A 13599-nucleotide genomic window follows, 5' to 3' on the forward strand; every position below is an offset into this window, starting at 1 on the left:
TCATTGTACTGGTTTTCTTTCCTCTTTTCTCACCCCCTTTTTTTTCCTCCTCTCACAAAGCAACAGATTCATTGGGGTTAAGTAAAAATTCTGATTAACACCACATATGTAGGAGTAACACTTAGAAGACTAATTTCCCTAATAGAAATAGCATTGAAACTAATTCTCATTTTCCTTTTTAAAACATGGGGAAAAAGGAACACTTTAAAATTATAATAAATGTATACTCCCCTTTCTATACTGTTTAACTATCCACTCCAATCTTTCTTCAGATGTCTTCAAACTAGTTAGAGTTGACTTTGTCTATTTTTAAAAACTAAAATGCAGATTGTGCACTGTGAAGGTAGTTTTGTATCAATCACTGAAGCTTATTTATGGGCTTGTGACTGTTCTTGAGCTGGCTGGACTCACAACACAAACCAGTGAAAAATAAGTGAGGATCAGGTAAACCAGTCAGCCTACACATTATGCAGAATAGGAAACAACCAGCCTGAAATCCCAGGAGAACTTTTTAGGCATCACCCAGGATAGGTGGTTCCTGAGGCACATTGTCACCCCTCTGCTTTCATCTTCATGTTTGGATTTGCATTCCCTAACGCCAGCAGGCAGCAAATCTGAACACTCATCTCTGCCCACAGCCCTTGTGAGGGACCCCAAAGCCATCTTGAGCCTTTGTACTTCAGAGTGAACAGTGTTCTCTTTCTTTGGGTGGCTCAATAACCATGGCAACACTTTGCCTGCTCTGGCTCTGACAAGCCCATCCAATTTACTCCAGAGTTTGTGTTATCATTTCCTCACCTATACCAAGTGAGTTACAGCTGAACCCAGCCCCTCAAATGCTTGGGATCCACACTGAGACCAGCAGCTGGTTTTCCTCACATGCCATTTCTAGCTGCAGAGCCAGCACGGCTCGTGCCAAGCTCCCCTGCTAACCCAGGCCTGCCTGGGTCAGTCTCGTGGCTATTGCTGGCTGTCCTTACATCTGGGATGTTTTTGTTAAATTATTTTTTTTCTCTGTGATAATAACATCAACGTTAGCAGCAAGCAGGAAAGAAACCATTATGACCATGAATTCAGGCAGTGAGTAAAAGCAGCTCTTAGGAGCAACACTGCAGCTAAATCCCATCAAAATCAGTGCATACCTGGTGATGAAGTACCTTTGGCAGTGGGATAAGAAGTACATTGAGGCAATTGCAAAACTGACTCTACCCAGCAGCTCAATTGGGCGGCTGAGCAGGAGAGTGCAAAACAAAATAGACAACACACAAACAGTTTGGGCATTTCCAAAGTACAGAAGTGTGCACCATGGCTTTGCACGTCTGTCACTGGTGGCTGCTACCTGGCTGCAGAAACAATTGCCTGGCAGCTCCATGCCTTCCATTAACCCCTTCAGGCCATGAGATGTATCACACTGAATTGACAACATCTAGATTTTTTCCATTTTAATTTTATTAATCCATACTTCTCCCTATCCTTAGCTGACTGCTGGAAAGCCTGAGCCAAATCATCCTGTTCCCATGCCAGAGCATTATCAACAGCAGAAAAAGGAAACCTTCTTTAATTGTTGTGGAATTGTACTTACTAGAGCATCCTGGTGGAATCAGAGTTTTAACCGTTTTATAAGAAGTACAAATATTTATCACGGTTTTGTTTTTTAAAATATATGGAAGTTCCATTGCAGTAATTTTCCCTTTGCAAGGCTGCCATTCTCCCCCTTTGTATGATGGCCTCAATGGCAGGAGAGTTCTCAAGGGAGAGATAAAGTAAAACACTCTGTTCAGATGGGACTCCAGTCAAGAGTGCATGGTAAGACAGCTTTACCAGCAAGCTGCTTCCTAGCTGAAGTTGCTACAGACACGTTACAACCAACACACTGCCTTGTAATGAACTTCCTTGCTCTGCTTCCCCAGCCTCAGAAATCTGTGGTGGCTGTGAGCTGAGAACAGTCTTCTGCATTCACATGGTACATGTAAACAAACCAAAGTGTTTCTGAAAACACCGATTGCCCTGGCTGCTGCTGAAAATTCTTATCTTAGGAAAAGCAAATTGCAAACAAAACAGACCATGGCTGTTTACAAACACTAAGCAAGTACTTCCAGAAAGTTTGCCATTCAAATCTGCAGGAGCTGGTCAACGCCATAAAAATGATCTTAAGTGCCCAGAAGTCCTTTGTAAATACTACAAGCTTTCTAAATGTTTTTTGAGCCACTGGAAATCAGTATATCTCACATTCACACAGATTTAGCATGGTGAATAGCAAAGTCAAGAACAACTAAAACAAAATCCTAAAATGACAGACTTGTTTAGATAAAGAATTATCCTCAGCTCTATCTGATGTCTCTGAATTCTCTGCCGCAGCCCCACGCCTCACAGCCCACCCGGGGACACCTCACAGGCGGCAGCAGAGTCCTGTGAGTGCCCTTGTGGTCCCTCGCCTCCCGAGGGATTCGGGTTGGAAACGTGCAGGGCCCCACAGTGCCGGGATGGGTGCAGGGAGGCTGCTGCTCATCTGGGACACTGGTGACAGTAGTGGGATGGCTGTCAGGGTTGACTTTGATTCACTCTGCAGTTCAGTGGCTGGGCAGGGAACCAGGAATCCCAGAGCTCAGCCAAAACTTGTTTTTATTTGCCGTGGTGATGAGCACCTATGTCCCTGCCCAGCACCAGTGGCCCCAGCTCAGTACCTTCCTCCCAGCTGTTGGCCAAGTCTCCCTTTCTCTCCGCAGGCTGAACACTATCGTCTCACCCCTTTTCTTCACAGACCAGTTCCTGCAGATCTCCACCTCCCTGCCCTCCCATTTAATTTTGGGACTGGGGGAGCACCTGACACCGCTGTTCCTTGACACAGCATGGACCAGGGTCATCCTCTGGAATTGGGACATGGCACCCACAGTACAGAGTGGGGCTGAGGGAAAAGGAGACAGATTCAGCTGTGCTCCTGGAGGTGGCCCTGCGGCCTCTCCTGGGGCTGGGGAGATGTGTCAGCTGGTTCAGCACTGGGCTTCAGCCATAACCCTGGACAAACCCATGGGACCCTTGTCCCCAGGCCCAGGTTTGTCTCCCTAGAGCTCTGTGCTGGCTGGGAGCTGCTTGCAGGGCTCTGGCTCAGCGTGGGGCTCGGCTGACTTGACAGAGTTTGGGAGCACAGCCCTGGGTTTGCACCTGAAGCCTGTGCTCCTGACCAGAGATGAGGGGCAGTCGGGTGGGTGTGGGGGTCTCCAGCAGAGCCTCACTGGCACCACACTGAGCTCTACTCCAGCCCCACATCAATCTCTACAGCTCCCACCCTTTCTACCTGGTGATGGAGGACAATGGCTCAGCCCAGTGTCCTTCTGCTGAACAGCAACGCAATGGGTGAGTCCCGTGGGGGTGCCAGGCATGGGCCTGGCCCTGTCCCTGTTCTCAGCTTCCTCCTCTGGCACTTGTGCTTCCCCAGACATGCTCCTGCAGCCCAGCCTGACCCTGACCTGGCACACAACGTTGGGAATCCTGGACTTCTACACCATCCTGGGCCCCAACCCCAAGAGTGTGGTGCGGCAGTACCTGGATGTGGTTGGTATGACTGAGCCACAGCCAGGATGCTGTGAGCCACGTGGCACAGCAGGGCTCTGGGGTGGCACAAGGCTGGGCCATCCCTGCCAGCACCTACCCTCCGCCCTCCAGGGCTCCTCTTCGTGCCCCTGTACTGGGGCCTGGGCTTCCACCTGTGCCTCTGGGGCTACTCCTCCACCGACATCGCCCAGCAGGTGGTGGCCAACATGACAGCAGCCCGCTTCCCCCTGTAGGTCCAGGCTGCTCCTGGGGGCCGTGGGGGGCTGGGGGGAGCCCTGTGGGATGGGGGTCCCACAGCAGCATGTGGGGTCCCTGCTCCTGCCCAAGCCATGGTGCCTCCATCCACAGGATGGAAGTGGAACAACCTGGATTATGCAGATGACAAGAGGTATTTCACCTTCAACAAGGAAAGCTTCAAGTACTACCTGGAGATGGTGCAGGACTTCCACAGCCATTGGCTGAGGTACATCATGATTGTGGTGAGTTGCACAGGCAGGCTGGCACAGGTCCAGCTGCCCCAGGGTGGTGATGAAGGCAGAGCTGGCTGTTCCCTGCTGTTGCTGCTAAAGTCCTGGCTTAGTGCCCTTCCATTATGCTGGGACCAGCACCTCGGGGCCCCCCAGCACCTACAAGCCCTATGACAAGGGCCTGAAGCGAGGGGTGTTCATCCAAAACACCACAGGGCGGCCCCTGATCGGGAAGGTGCGTGTGGGGAGCAGCCCCGGTGCCCACGGACAGGGCTCGAGTGGGGCTGTGACAGCAGGACCCCAAGAGTGGGAGAGAAAACTTTGGGAGGCCATGGTGGAAGGTGGGGTGGTGTATGGGGCTGGGGGCTCCCACAATGCTCTTCCTCCTGCAGGTCTGGCTAGGACCCACAGCCTTCCCAAACTTCGCCAACCCAGACACTCACGAGCGGTGGCACAACACAGTGAAGGACTTCCACGAACAAGTGCCCTCCGATGGCATGTGGCTTGTGAGTGGCCCTGTTGTAGCTGCTGGTCCTGGCTCCTGCCTTGCACCTCTGCTGGGTCCTGGTGCAGCAGCGAGGCCACCCTCTCCTTTCCTTCCCGCCCAGAACATGAATGAGCCGTCCAACTTTGTGGAGGGCTCCTGGGATGGCTGCCCCAACAACAACCTGGAGCATCCCCACTTAGTGCCAGGTACAGGAGTGGGTTCCAGCCTTGCCCAGGGCTCTGGGGAAGCCAGGAGGAGCCTAGGGGATGCTCTGAGCTCCACCTCTCCCCTGCAGATGTGTTTGGGGGATGGCTGCAGGCCAGGACCATCTGTGCCTCCAGCCCTTGGTCTGTCCTGCTGCCTCCAAGCTGGGGGATGCTGCAGGGGTGTGCTCAGCTCCAGGTGAAAATGGAGCCTTATCCTCCAGAGGCTTTATTGAGGGGCAGCTCAATAAAGGGAAATCCCTCAGTGCTCTGGGGCCAGGTGGTGTTGGCAGCAGAGGGCAGAGCCTTGTGGGGTCATGGCTGCAGTCAAAGAGCTCCCAGCAGTAGTGCTGCTGCAGGGTCTTGTCAGCTGCCCCGCCCTGGTGTGGTTCAGCAGGTTCTGGAAGGTGAGCAAGACGTAGAAGTCCTAGGGACATCTTGTAGTTGGAATTGTCAGTGCTGGATAGCTTGCATGGGGTAGCACATGGTCACTTCGTGGTGGCTCTGGCTGCTGAAGGCAGTGGCCCACAGCTGCTCCGACTCCAGGGCTGGCAGGAGAGACTTTCCAGTGAGCTGCACCCACCTGGTGCCAAAGATGCTGTAAGCCGGGTAGGTGATGGAGAACCAGTCCATGTTGTTGTTCTATTTCTCTCGAGTCCCATACTGCTGTTGTTATCAGGTTTCTAAAGTCCATACCCCCTTGGTGCGTTCTTATGGCTGCAGATCTTCACAGCACAGACTCCTTCTTCTGCATGTTGTTCTCTCTCAGTTCAGGGCTCCTTCAAGGCTCTCCCTGACTGGCTAACCCATCCTCTTTTATCTTCATTGGTCACAGCTGCAGCCCATCAAGGACAACCGGGACCTCCCAGGGCAAAGCCTCTATGCAGATATTCAGGTACAATACATGCATTTTTCCATGACTTAAAGGCCACCTCTACTATATTTTCCCCTTTTCTTTTACTTGTTAACAGTTGTACAGATATTCAAGTACAATACATACATTTCCCATGACTCAAAGGCCATGTACAACACACATAGCTCCTTGCTCAAAGGCCATACTCTTTCACAGCTCCTTGACCCAAGGGCTATGTTCTTTTGCAGCTCTTGGCTGTCTTATCTTCTACCAACTATCCACAGCTCTGGGCTGCCTTATCTTCTACCAACTATCCACAGCTCTGGGCTGTCACAGCTCTTGGCTCTCTTATCTTCTACCAACTATCCACAGCTCTGGGCTGTCACAGCTCTTGGCTCTCTTATCTTCTACCAACTATCCACAGCTCTGGGCTGTCACAGCTCTTGGCTCTCTTATCTTCTACCAACTATCCACAGCTCTGGGCTGTCACAGCTCTTGGCTCTCTTATCTTCTACCAACTATCCACAGCTCTGGGCTGTCACAGCTCTTGGCTCTCTTATCTTCTACCAACTATTCACAGCTCTGGGCTGTCACAGCTCTTGGCTCTCTTATTTTCTACCAACTATCACATTGGGGTCACCAAACTGTTGTTGTTCTATTTCTGGAGTCCCATACTGTTGTTATCAGAGTTCTAAAGTCCATACCTCCTTGGTGTGTTCCCATGGCTGCAGATTGTCACAGCACAGACTCTTCCATCTGCACATTATTCTTTCTTAGTTCAGGGCTCCTCCAAGGCCCTCCCTGACTGGCTAACCCGCCCTCTTTTATCCCAGTTATCTTCATTGGTCACAGCTGCAGCCCAGTTAAGGATATCACAGCTGCAGCCCATCAAGGACAAGCGGGACCTCCCAGGGAAAAGCCTCTATACAGATATTCAGGTACAATACATGCATTTTTCCATGACTCAAAGGCCACCTCTACTATATTTTCCCCTTTTCTTTTAATTACAGAACCAGCTTTTACATACAATACTTCAAGTACAATACACATGCATTTCTCTATGACTCAAAGGCCACCTCTACTATAAGTCCAGAATTGTCAGTGTCAGGTCTGGAGGGGTGGAAAAGGGTGAGAGCAGGGACAAGCACCTTGTGGGAGGAAACTCAGCCCCAGAGAGCGCCAGAAAGGTCCCCGGGGATGGTGTCCCTGTGCAGCTGGGATATTTAGTGCTGGGCTGGGCCATGTGCTGGGGGGAAGGAGCCCTAAAGGGGTCCCAGGACCCTCTGCCAGTGGTTCTGCTAGGTCCCTGAGCGCCCTGCTTGGAGCAGATCAAGCTGAACACACCCTCTCCTGGTGACCAGCTGGGGGCATCCAGGACACCAGTAAAACCAGGACATGGGATTTGGTCACTTGTAGGAAGCACTGGGCGATTCTCTGGCACGGTGGGTTTCCAAATTTGGAAGTTGAGGGTGGTTTGCAGCCCCTCTCTGGCCTCGCAGGGACCTGAGGCTCAGCTGGCTGCCACACTTCCTTTGTGGTTAACCCAAATCAGAGCCTCTGACAGGGCTCTAGGCCATGAAGGGCCACCTGCCCCAAGCTGCCCCCACAGAACCACTGGCTGTCAGGATCAGCTACCTGATTGTGTGGATCTCTGCCACAGGTATGTCAGCTGTCCCCTGCCCTGTCCCCTCTTGGGGGCTCATCTCTTTGGGTCAGGGAAGACAGAGCCTGAAACTGGGAAAGCCCAGGCTGTCAGGAGCCAAGTCACTGGCGGCAGCCTCCCCCAGGGCCTGCTGGCCTTCCAGCCACCACGCTTCTCCCTGTCAGCGCCCAATGGCACCATCCCCTTCCAGAGCATGGTGCAGGTGGGCGCTGGCAGCTCCCCAGGGGCTGCTCTGCTCCCTCCTGCCTGTGCTGGGTCCCAGCCCCCCTGACTGGATCCTTCCCTCCCAGGACATGGGGGTCGGGCTGGCCCTGGTGCTGCTCATGGGGCTGCTGGAGACCATTGCCATCTCCAAGGCTTTTGGCAGGGCTGTGTCAGGGCCCTGCCCTGTGCTCTCAGGGGGTCTCTGCAAGGACTCAGGGTGCTGAGGAAGGTGCTGTTCCTTTTGGGGCACTGGGGGGACTGGGCTCCAGCTCATAGCATGGGCCGGCAGGAGGGGTCCTGTGGGTGCCCAGCTGAAATTTGCTCAGGATGTGAGTGTTGTCTCAGGGTGCTCCTGTGCCCAAGGGGTGCCAGGACAGGGCCCACACAGTCCCAGTCACTGCTGGTTCTGCTCCGTGTGCGTGGCAGGTGCCTGTGGGAGCCTCAGGCCACGCCAACATCTCCTTTCAGCCTCGCAGAAAGGTTACAGGATGGACCCTGACCAGGAACTGCTGGCTCTGGGTAAGAACTGCTTGCTCAGGAGGGGAGAGGTAGGGCTCTCAGCACTGCCACGTGTCCCACAGCCCCTGAGCTGCCTGATATCCTTATCTGGGCAGTCCCGCCTCCACTGAACTTTCCCTCCCTTACCTCAAATGCTCTCACAGCTGAGAGGAATAGCAGATTTGTCTTTACAAACAAGCTGTGGGTCTCCTGGTAGATAAAACTAGCTCTGTGAGATATAAAAAACAATGGGAAGGATTCCACTGATTGATGAATGGAAAAAGATATTTGCTTTTACAAATAAACTTTAGGTTTGCTGATAAATGTAATTAGACATTGAAAGATGAAAGAAACAACGGGGAAGAAAAACCCCTAAATTCCATAGGAATTAAAAATTAAAAGGGAGGGTTATACATTAGAGGGAAGTCTTTGGTATCAGGCATATCAGGAAGTCTGGACCTCTCAAGTACCTCAGCCAATGGGGAAAGAGAAGGGAAATGCGGACGGGAAATTAGAATAAAAAGAGAGGCTGTGTCCTTCAAAAATTTGAGAGATCCCAGGGGAACACCCCATGGCGTCTCCCTTTATTCAAATAAAGTAAAAGGACTCAGTCTCCTTTTTAGACATAAACCTCTAGTGTTTGTAGATTAATTTTCCTAACACAGCTCAGGAATTTCCGGAGCAGGGTGAGTCACTCTTGCGGTGGGTGGGCATTGTCTGCAGCCCCGAGCATTGTCTCCAGTCCCCAGGCATTGTCTCCAGCTCCCAGCCAGAAGGTGGGAAAAAGTCACAAAGGGAGCACATGGGAACACAAACACAGCAATGCCTCCCCAGCCTCTCTCCTTTGTCTCTTCAGGTGTCAACAATGTCCTGGGCTCCTTCGTCTCCTCATATCCTATCACGGGCAGCTTTGGCCTGTGGGTAGCAAGAGGGGGAGCAGGGCACTTGCTGGGGCTGTGTGGTGAGAGATCTCTGCAACATCCTGAGTGGAAGGCTGTGCTGTCCCCAGCGGGTCCCTGAGCTCGTGTCCTGGTCCCCAGCAGCCCACCTTGGTGGCCGGGCTATGCATGTGTCCAAATGGCCACCTTCCCTTCTGTGGAGGGCCACCTCCCTTCCTGCTGTGCAGTCCTGGAAGCCAGGGCTTGCTCGTGTTCCTCCCTGACAGGGCGGGTGGTTCTCCTGGGTGGGGTCTTTGGGCAGCAGGCAGGAGCAGCCCCCAGCCTCCCCATCATGTGGGTTTGGGGTCTGCACCCCCACAGGAGGGCTCATCACAGGTACAGCCCAGCCCTGACCCTGCCCCTGCCCTGCCCCTGGGCTGCTGCCCATGCTGGGGATCCCTGGGCATCAGGGACCTCTGGGTGTCGGGGACCTCTGGGTGTTGGGGGGCCCATGGCCCAGGGTCCCTCTCCCGCAGGTGCCTGGTCCTGCTGTCCCTGGTGTACCTCACCTCTCTCTTCAATTACATCCCCAAAGTGGCACTGGCCGTGGTGCCCATGTTCGACGCTGGCATCTTCTGGACGCTCTGGCAGGTTAAGAGTGAGGGCATCAGTGGGCAACAGGAAGTTCCCCCAGTCCAGCCATCCAGGAGCCACTCCGGCGGTCACACTCGCCCCCCTGAGCTGGGACAGAGACCCCTTCACGGCTCCCCCTGCCCCAGTCACACAGACCAGGTCTCCTCACCGGCTCTACCCCAGGTTTCCCATAGCAGATTCTCAGACATCCAGATCCTTGAAATAACTTAATCATGGTGCCGTAACTAAATAACAGAATAACAGCCCAAGTTGGATATTTCTGAGAAGGGATCCAGAACAAAGGAGCCTATGAGCTTTTATCTTTTTCACCCCTCACAGACATGCTTAAGTCTGGGGGTGGTCTCTGAGTGTCCCATCAAGGTCTCTGAGCATTCCATCACTGCCTCTCAGTGTCCCATCACAGTCTCTTTAGTGTCCCATCATGTGGCTGCCCACTGATGCCTGAGTCCTTTGTAGCGGGCCCTTCCAAGGGCTCCTACCCAGAGCTCCACCTGCAGCTCCACCAAAGCTGCCCCAGCGACCTGCACGGAATGGATTCCTCAAGACCCAGGTGCAGTCCAGCTGTGCCTGCAGAGCTGGCACTGTCACTGAGTGCCCTGTGCCACCAGGACCAGCCACAGCTGAGCCTGGCTTCTCTCTCTTGCAGGGCTGGACCTTGTGCCCCTCTGTGTGACAGAGTATGGAATCGTGGCTGGGGTGCTAGTTTCTGGGGTTCTCCTTGCCTGGCCACCAATAAAAGTGAGCTTCTCCCCTTGCCTTAGCTGGTTTTCCCAGCTTTTCAGAGACGGGGCAACAGAGAGATGTTTTAAAAGATTTTATTCCATTATCAGTCCTGATGAAGGGTGAGACATAAGAGATGTAAAACTCAATGCCATTCTGTCAGAAGCCACCCTATTTCCTGGTTACAATACCTTATAAATGTTTTTCAGCCTATTGGCTTTTGCCCCACAATGCTGTTAATACTTCTAACACCAATCACCCATATTTTTACCCCACATCTGCTTATGACTGATAAGAACTGTAGCATCCCATTGTGAGATGCTCTGCCCAAAGGGAGGAGCCAAGCATTGCTACCCAGATATATTCTGGAGATTGTAGAATACTAGCACAGCTTCTTCACTGGATTTCCCAGAGGAACAGCCGCTGCCTCTTCTTCCACTGGATCTTCAGAGGAAGACTACCCCCTTTTTTTACAGGATCCCTGCTCCAGCAGAACCACACCTGATACTTCAGGAGGACTGCAGCCACATTTCCAATTGGACTGCTGCCAACACCCTGACCCACAGGGTGTCGGGTTGGGTTCTGACTCTGTCAGTGTTGTTCTAGTGTACTGCATTGTTTATTTTATCTTTTATTTTCTTCCCTGTTAAAGAACTTTCATTTCCTGCTCCCATATTTTTTGCCTGAGAGCCCCTTAATTTAAAATTTATAGCAATTTGGAGGGGGGGGGGGGGTGGTTCACATTCTCCATTTCAGGGGAGGCTCCTGCCTTCCTTAGCAGGCACCTGTCTTTCCAAACCGAGACATAACCATACAGGAATATCCAAAGCCAGTGATGCACAGGGTGCTTGCTCACCACTCTCTGAGCAATGCCCAGCCAGCCCCTGAGCAGTGGCCCTCACCCCTCGGCCAAATCACCCCAGGGTTTCCTTCAGCACCATGCCCTGTGCTCTGCAACATCCCTCTGGGCACTGGGACAGCTCTCCTGGCTCTGCCCCCTCCCAGCTCCTCGCTGCCCGGGCAGCCTGGGAGCCTGAGAAGTCCTTGGCTTATTGGAAGCACTGCTCAGCAGCAGCTCAACCATCCGGCTCTGATCAACAGCAGCCTCATCCTGAACTCAAACACAGCTCTGAACCCGCTCCTGGGAAGAGCATTGCCTCTGCCCCAGGCAGAGCCAGGACATGAGCCTTGCTTTGACTCTGCTTCCCCCTCCCCTGTCCCAGAGCAGTGCAGGTCAGCAGAGCTGAGAGGCAGCAGGGCAGAGCCCTTCGTGAGCACTGCCGAGAGCACCGGGCTCATCCAGCGAGACCAGTTTGGGCTGAACGTCCTGTGCCAGCCCAGTGACACCAGTACCCTCCGTGGGAGCCACCTGCCCCACCCTGGGCACGGGGATGGACTGTCCCCATGTCCCACACCGAGATGCACAGAACAGAGCCAGCCCAACCCCACACAGGCTGTGGGACAAAACCGTTCCTTGTCACAGTGACCAGTGCAAAGCCATCCTTCCTACAGGGAGCTGCTGACATTTTTTAAACAACTCTTTTAATTCTGGACCTTTTTCATGTTCTGGGACGCTCCAGTGGTGATATTTGGTGAGCTCTCAAAGCTGTTTCAGGGCTGCTGTGCTGCCCTCCAAGCAGACACATGGGCTCAGCCTCCAGCTGAGGAGAGGGAAAACATCTGAGATTGTACTTGTGATATATGTTATGGAATAATTTGTTCCTGTGTAAGATATAAATTAAATAAGCTGTGCTTGTACAAAAAATTCTTAAAGATTTAAAACCACAAGCCGCAGCTGGGAAGAGAAAAAAACCTAATTAGCAAACAAAAAGATGTGGCTCTGTGCAGAGATGGGCCCTTTCCCGGGACAGTCCAGAGACACCCAACAGATGCATACTCGATTAGTAAGAGTCGTCAAAAATGTGCATCCCAATACCAGGTTCCTGTAACTCGACAATCAGCATTCATCATTTCCCAGAAAAGGTTTTGCCCAGCCCAGCACGGAGAAAAAGAAAGTAAATGAATATATGAAGCGAGGAGAAGACTAGGAGAAACTCTGCCCCAGGCAAAAAAACTCGTAAAAAAGTAGCCCTGCAAAGACAGCATTTGTGCACAGAGGGGATCCAAAGTGGTAGAGTTCAGATCTGTGCTCACCCAGCGCCAAGCCTGGGCTCAATGCTGTCCCTTTGATTGTGGCTATCTGAGACTGAATCCTGGTCGCAAAATTAAAAGAAAAAATAAAAATCAAAAATTGATTATTGATTTGGCTTTATCATTTATTATTTATAACATAAATAATAAATAATAACTTAAATAATAATAAATAATAAATAATAAATAATAACTCCTTACTGGTTTTTATCCTTAGTTATCCTTACCTTTTTTTATCCTTATCTTGTCTGTGGAGTGTTGTGCCAAATGCTGCCCTGGGTCAGGGCTGGGCTGTCACCCTGGGGTGCAGGCCCTGGCCTGGGCCCTGCCGGGGGGACAGGCACGGTGGCACCAGGCTGTGCGATGGGGACAGCACCTGGTGGGGCTGGGCAGGGTCGGGAATTCAGTTTCCCTGAACAGCCCTCGGGACATCGAGGGTCTAATAAATCAGAAACTGCTAATGAAGTCAGTGGGATCTCTCCCTTCCTGAGGGAAAGCTTTTTACTTTTGTGTGGGAAGGGCAGTTGTCTATTGGGTGTTGCTCAGTGTGCTGGGGAAAGAAACCGAAAGCAAGCTGGGGCAGTGCGGCTGAGCCGAGCGCAGCCCGAGGGCACGTTCTGCACAGTTCCTGCTGCCGCAGGCGCTGGAACGGCGGAACAGGTGCCCGGGAGCCACACACCTGCCAGGACTCTGGGTCCTGCCCTGGAGTGCGCTGAGCTGTGGGTATGCCGGGAGGGGGAAAAGAGGGGCACGGGGGTAAAATGGGATGCTTGTTTAGGGCAGGGCTGCTGGGAGCCCGTCTTCGGCTCGGTCCCGGTCGGATCCGGGATGGGGCAGCAGCCGTGCCCCCACTTTTGACTGCGGAATCCGCTTTTGGTTGTCGGGACCAGCACAAAGTGCTCTCCTCCAGCGCACCTGCCCTCACTGCTGCCGGGTCCTGCCTGCGCCCCTGCGCCGGCCGGGGACTCCTGCGCCCGGCTGATGGGTGGGGGGATGCTCGGGGGGTACCGGGGGCACACGGGCCGGGATGGGGGGTCCAGACGGGGCGGGAGCCGTCGAGAGCCGCCCGGGAGCGGTGGGGCGGCCGGGGCCGGGCTTGGCCGGGGTGGTCTGGGTGGGGACCGTGCCTGTGAAAACGAAAGTTGGCGCCTCGGCGGAGAACTTGTGCGGGCGGGAGTCGTTGGAGCGGCAGGACGAGCGGGCGCTGCGGGTGGTGGTGCCCGTACCGTGCCCGCTCACTCCAGTGGTCACTCGGTGAGTCGCGCTGCC

General features: G+C 53.2%; 1 pseudogene; it reads left to right on the top strand.

Annotated features, from left to right (window-relative positions):
• The first annotated feature begins 1305 nt into the window (after positions 1-1305).
• On the top strand, positions 1306-10132 carry LOC118686445 (lysosomal alpha-glucosidase-like; annotated as a pseudogene).
• The last annotated feature ends 3467 nt before the right edge of the window (positions 10133-13599 follow it).

This window comes from Molothrus ater, chromosome 4, assembly GCF_012460135.2.
Source record: "Molothrus ater isolate BHLD 08-10-18 breed brown headed cowbird chromosome 4, BPBGC_Mater_1.1, whole genome shotgun sequence".
NCBI lineage: Eukaryota > Metazoa > Chordata > Aves > Passeriformes > Icteridae > Molothrus > Molothrus ater.